Here is a 6891-nt window from a genome sequence, read left to right on the forward strand (position 1 = left end):
GAAGGTGCACGGCCTGGGCGCTCACTCTGATGTTACAGATGCAATGATACGCCAGGCGGGAACAACTGCGCCCCGATGTCCATCATATGCCAGGTCCACAGTAGCACACACTGTGGGAGGAGCCTCGGTGCTCCCCTAGAAAGATGATGGATAGAGGTTGGAGATAGATTGATGGTTCATAGGAGAGGAATGGTACTGGCTATCAAAGAGGAAGGAAATCTTGCCATTTGCAATGACGCGGATACACAACTAGAGGGATCCTGTTAAGTGGAATAAGTCAGTCGGGAAAGACAATGAACCTATGGTGTCAGTCATAGGTGGAATTAAAGAAGCAAAGCAGATGAACATCTGTGAAGGGAAGGAAAAAAACGATAAGATGAAAACAGGATGCAGGAAAATACGATCTGAATCATTGGAATCCTATCTGAGGGTCGCTGGAGGGGAGCGGGGAGGAGGGAATAACGGGGATGGGCACGAAGGATGGCAGGTGATGTCACGGAGCACTGCTGTTCTATCCAACTGGAGAATCCTGAATTCTAACCTGAAAATATAATACACGATACATTAATTAATTGGGTTTAAATTAAGTTAAACAAAATCTAGTTGTATCAGAGCACATTTTCTTCTGGACTCCCTGTTCTGGTCCTTCAGCTTATGCTGGAACCACCCCCTGTGGGTCTAAGTAGGCGACCACGCCTCGTGCCTGGCACCAGCCCAGGGCTAGAACTCACGACCCGAGATCAGGACCTGAGGTGAGGTTCATGGAGTCGATGCTTAAAACTGTCAGAGCAAGCAGGGAGCAGAGAACCACACTGCTTATATCCCGTGTCTCTGACATCGTGCGAATAGAAAAGTGTGCGCCCCACTCTGTCCTGCTTTTCCCAATATGATTTGCTGTCTGGGGTCATTTGTGGGGGTGACGGATGTTAGGGTTTTGTTTTTTTTTTCCTACTTCTAGGATCTACCACCGCGAATTGTGAATAGGAATGACATTGAAACGAGTGTGGCTTCAGGAACTGTGGACATCTTTCACTAGAGGAGGTTCCACCCCACGAAACCAGGACGGCCTCCATGAGCCTGGTTTGGCTACAGTGCACAGAGTCTTGTGCTCCTTTCGCTTCAGTCTAATTATTTAGTCTCTCTTTGATGCTCCTGAGAATGCTAGGGAGTCCACGTCCTTCATTTTAGTTCCTGAGTGCTCATTGTCAGGACGCAGCAAGGCTTACTGAGCCTCTGTAGGTTCAGTTGGTGTCCCATGATTTACTGAATTCAATCATTAGTTCTAACTGGTTTTGGTGGGGGATCTCGGGTTTCTGTTTCTAGCACCGCGTCTTCATCAAATAGGGACAGTGTGACGTCCCCCTCCAGGTGTGGAACCTTGCTGTTTTCCTGTCTGCTGTCTTACATTAGGACTTCCACACTCAGAGGGGACCTCATTGGATTGTTCCTGCTCTTTAGGGGAGACGATTTCAGGTTTTTCCCCCCTTATGCCTCAGGCTGTCCAGCTGCGGGCCTCCTAGCGGAACTTTATTCTGTTGATAGACATTTCCTCAAAACCCACTAGGCTTTTGAAGTTGATTACTTTGTCAAATGGTTTTTCTGCAACTCTTGAGAGGATCGTTTGATTTTTGGTCCTTTCTCTCGTTTTTCTTTTTTAAAGATTTTATTTATATATCCTTGAGAGACATACAGAGAGAGCGGCAGAGTAGAGAAAGGCAGGACATGGGCAGAGGGAGAAGGCGGCTACGTGTAGGGTAACTCGTCGTGGGACTCGATCCCGGGATTCCAGGATCACGCCCTGTGCTGAAGGCAGGCGTTAAAAACTGCTGAACCACCTGGGGATGCCATGTCTTTCCTCTGGGTTAATGTGATGGATCCTGCTGTCTGATGGACAGAGGGGCCGTGGGTAGGACATGGGCAATGTTGAGGAACGATTAGTATCTAGTATAAGCGTCTGGATCATAAATAAAATAGTCACAGAAATTTAGAAAGTACAGCCTTGGGATTGAAGTCAGTACTGTTGTGAACAACATTGTACGGGGACAGACGGTGACGCGCTTCTAGTGGAGGGGAGCTGAATTTAAGGCCACAGAATTGTCAAGTCACTAGTTGTAGCCATGAATTACTGTCACGTTGTGTGTTGACTGTACTTTAATAAATATCAAGTAAAAGGGGTTTCTGGTAGGACTCCCGGTGGGTCCGTGAAAGCATTTACATGGTCGTTACACACACGAAGGCACACTCTGCAGAGGGGATAAACAATGCTCACGTGTCTTCATGTTAATTTTTAGAAGATTTACCTTGAGAAAGGGTGCAGTAGGGAGGGAGCAGAGGGAGAGGGGGGAACCTGGAGCGGATCCTCACCTCAACGGAGCCTGAGCCCCACGCGAGGCTCCACACGCCACAACCTCAAGATCTGACCTGAGCCAAACTAAAGAGTCGACGTGGAACACGACTGAACCACGCAGAGGCCCCTCGAATGTTAAGTGCAACCCCATGCTGTGAACTCTGGGGTCGGGGGGACATCTGTGACCCCCCAGTCTACCTAGAATGGTGGAGGCCGCAGGGCCAAGGATGCGGGAACTGAGGATGAGGGAGGGTGCCTGCATCCCCCTCCCGCCGGCGTGGGTACAAGACCCTCCCCCGGGTACCTACGCGGGGGGGCGAATTCAGGATGAAGGGCTGAAGTGCTGATTCGGAACCCCGCCTGCCCACAGTCCATGATGGCGGACCCCACTGTGGGGCGGAACTGTGCCCCCCGGGTTCCACACTGCATGGCGCTCACTGTAGCATCTGCAGAGCTTCGGAAGCACTCGTGCTCTGGATCTGCTCACCACCCCCAGCGACCGGACTCTCCAGCTCTCACCAGTAGGCTCAGTACTCCCACTCTCCTCAGTACCCCCACTCTACCAGTACCCCCACTCTCCCAGTACCCCAACTCTCCCACTCACCCTTGTACACGGTGCATAAAGAGGAGGCGCTCACACAAGCGACAGGTCACAAGGTGAGTGGCCGCTGATGCCTGCTCCCCGGGGGCACTCTGGGGCCTGTGGGTCAGGGTGGGGGCGCTGGACCTCCTGGGCTGGGGTCCAAAACACCCCCAACCCCAATGAGATGGTAACCTGTGAGCTGCTCCTGCAAGCCCTTCCACATCCCCCATGGGGTGAGGGCGGCCCCCTAAGGACCTGTCCAGGGAAGGAGGCTGCAGTCAGGACCGGCTGAGCTCCATGGAAACCACGCTCAACCTGTAAGGCCTGTGCTATGCAGGGAGACCCAATACATGACCTTTCCAGCTCGTCCTAGATGCATGGACCCCGAACAGGGATGACACAACCCCCCGCCCCACCATGTGGTGAGAGGGAGGACAGTCAGGGCATGCTGAGGTACCCTGGCTAGTGAGTGGCATGCTCTTCATGCACTGGAATGTGGGCGGGTCCCTGGTGCTCCCCCAGGCCTCACCTCCCCCCCCCCCCACCCCCCCCCCCCCCCCCCCCCCCCCCCCCCCCCCCCCCCCCTGGTATTCACGTATCCTTGCACTCAGGGTGGGGAGTGTGGTCCCACTCTTGCTGGCATCAGGTTCTTAATTTTGATGAAGTCCACTCCATTGCTTTCTCCCCTTGGTCGTTGGTGTTTGTGGAACTCAGAGAAAACCATTCGATTCTCCCCGGGCTGGGAGACTCATCACCCCGAGCATTCAGAGCTTCCAGATCGGCATTCGCAGGCCTCCTGGGTCATCGCCCGTGGTGCTCCTGATAACGGGGTGGCTGAGCGCTCTGTGCTCCCAGGGTGATGGCGTGTCCTGTGGTCAGTGGTGGGGGAAGGTGGGACTGTAGGTAGGCGAGCAAAAGACAGGCAGTGATCAGGGGCTACATGTGTGATGTTCCCAGTCCCAGCTCTGTGCCCATCAGGGCTATGGGGTTGTCTATGACTCCGGTCAGACGGACGGGGACTGCCCACGGGGAGCACCCGGAATGCATTGTGACCTCGGAAAATATTCATGCGCCATCATTCTTGGATGTGTTAGTGATTGCAGCACCGTGGCAGGAGGACTCAGAGAAACCTACTGGGCCTTGCAAAAGGGCCCATTATCGTGGCCCAGTACACATCAGGTGAGGCACAGAAGGGACCCATGACTAATACACAACTCCACGATAGGGGAGACCAATACGATCAGAGCCAAGGATGAGTCAGGTCAGCCAGACAAGGACCATAGTCACAGGAACAAAGTGAGACCCTTGGGGATGGTCTGGTGTCAGTAGCAACTAAGGCTCCATTCTGGATCCTAGTCATTGGTAGCTGAGGAGCCCAGTCACCAGGTACGGTGAGGCCACGGTGGGACCACAGTCACCCATGTCCAGATGAAGTCCACAGCTACCTGTCCAGGTGATGCCTGGGTGGGGACCAGGTCACCAGGTAAGTGTGGTGGAAGGTGGAGACCACAGTCACAGGTCCAGGTGAAGCCAAGGTGGGGACTACAGGTGCCCAGGGTCCAAATGAGGCCGGGATGGGGACCAGAGTCACTAGGATCAGGTGAGGCCCAGTTGTGGTCTGAGTTCAACCAGGTCTGGATGAGGCCCTGGTGGGAACACTGTCCACCAGGGCCAAGTAAGGACCAGGTGGGAACCGCCTTGATAGAAATGCGAACTCTTCTCACTGTAGCATTCCAGCTGTTCTCTTTAAATCTCAGCCGATATTCATAGGCTTTCAGGATGATTGAAAGTTAGCTAGGTCATTTGGTGGGGTCAGGTGGACTTGGGGACCTGAATCTTCGGGCTGTTATGCCCCTCTGACAGGGACATTTTTTAGCAGTGTACAGTAAAGTCTGGTATATTAAAAGTTGTATTATTTTGTGCAAACAAATTCTGTTGGTTCAAGAACTGTGAATCACACATATCCAAACTGGTAGATTTTTTGTTAATATGAGTTTCTAGATATTTTCAATTATGTGAGCGGTTTATTTTCTAACAAATAATTACCAAGGAAGTAGGGCATAGGACAAGAGAATAGCCAAACAACATGTGAAAAAAGAAAACAGACAAAAAAACGCTAAGCATTTTTTTCGGATGAGAGTACTCCTGATGTGTACGCTTTTTTCACCCTGCCCTGAGATTAACCAATTTCCTCTGACTCAGATGTTTCAGGAGAGAACGGGGCGTTTCGGATCCAGTAAATCGTGACTGCTCTGGAAATTGGTTCCCATGAGTGTGGATGTGGCCTAGACAAGCTCGGTGGTTTCCAGGCTGCCCTGGAGGGATATGAAACATGAACCTTGGGGCAGTCTGGGATCCATACCTACAGCTTTTAATGTTCAGTACACCAATAGCATAAAACTTCGCTAGAAAGAAGTCAAATTGTTTGTTTTAAGAAGAATTGAAAATGGGCTGCCTGGTGGCTCAGCCATTAGCACTGCCTTCTTCCCAGGGAGTGATCCTGGAGACCAGGGATGGAGTCCCCACTTCGGGCTCCCTGCATGGAGCCTGGCCTCTCCACTCTGCCTGTGTCTCTGTCTCTTGCTCTCTCTGTCTCTCCCTCTCTCGCTCTCTCTTCTCTCCCTCTCATGAATATATAAATAATAAAATATTTTTTAAAGGATATTGCGGGGCAGCCCAGTGGCCAGCGATTTTAACGCTGCCTTCAGCCCTGTGTGGGTTGCTGGAGTGGCAGGATGGTAGTTCCCCATCAGGCTTCCTGCATCGGAGCCTGCCTTCGCCCTACTGTCTCTGTCGCTGACCTCTCTCTCCCTCTGTCTCGCTCTCCAAATAAATAAATTAATAATAAATAAATAAAAATAAATAAGAAAATGTATATTGCAGCTATTTGGTATTTGCTATATTAATAAAGTCTGTTGTTTTACCTTTTATGGTGTCTGGGACCTAGCAAGTCTTTACATCAACAGCCTTCACTTCTAGTACTCGCGACAGTGTTGGGGACAGGCGGTATTATTTCCTTTTTAAGATGAAATTGATGACCTCGAGCACATGCGGTTCCTTCCCTTTCTTTTTTACTGTCAGAATATGCGAGCTAATAAATGAGTAAATTGTCAAGAAACCCACTTCACGGGATCAACACCTCTACTATCTCACATGATTTTAATATTTTCTCAATTCTGAAACTCCCTTATCTTTCTTATTACTCCTTTTCAAATAACTTAGGATACGTTTTCCCAGGACTTGTCAGTGATCCAGTTCCCTAAGTATGAATCAGTAACCTGATACAGACCAGCATACAGAGATTCTCCTATTTATTCAACCACCCATCCATTTCCAACATGAAGTCTTTATTTGGCCTTCTATATGGCAGGTACAGGTAAGGCTCCGTCCCCACTGGTTTCGATCTATGTCCCAGAGGACTACCTGTTAGTCTTAATGCTGATTTCTGAGGGAAAACAAGCAATCCACTCAGTTTCTCCTTTCATACTTGCCAGCGGACCCGTGGGTTCTCTCCACAGAGTTGAACTGTTACCAAGTCATTGAACGTGTAGGTCAGTCACAGTGCGCATTGCCATCCCAAAAACAAAATCTTAAAAAGGAGTTTCGAAGTAATTGGGTCTCACAAATCGTGCGTAGGGTACATTGAAACTGTGACAATGTTTCTTAGTGCACCTTTTGTCAGAGCAACATCTCTCCCGTTCTTGACTGAGGGACAGGGGAGTCTAGGTAGGGAGAAACTAGGTAGGGGGCTACAGATTAAGGCTCACAAAGATACTAAGGATGCTGATGATGTAAGGAAACCGAAATAAAGGAAACAAACCGAGACCACCCTGTCCCAGGTATGGGTAGAGAGGGTCTTTGTTAGGGACTGTCCTCTGTGCCCAACAAAGAATAACCGACTCTAAAAAGAAGTAAAACCCTTAAAGATGTTTATCACTAGTACCTTACTCAAACCAAGGGA

The sequence above is a fragment of the Vulpes lagopus genome, chromosome 8 (genome assembly GCF_018345385.1).
Source record: "Vulpes lagopus strain Blue_001 chromosome 8, ASM1834538v1, whole genome shotgun sequence".
In the NCBI taxonomy this organism is placed as follows: Eukaryota; Metazoa; Chordata; class Mammalia; order Carnivora; family Canidae; genus Vulpes; species Vulpes lagopus.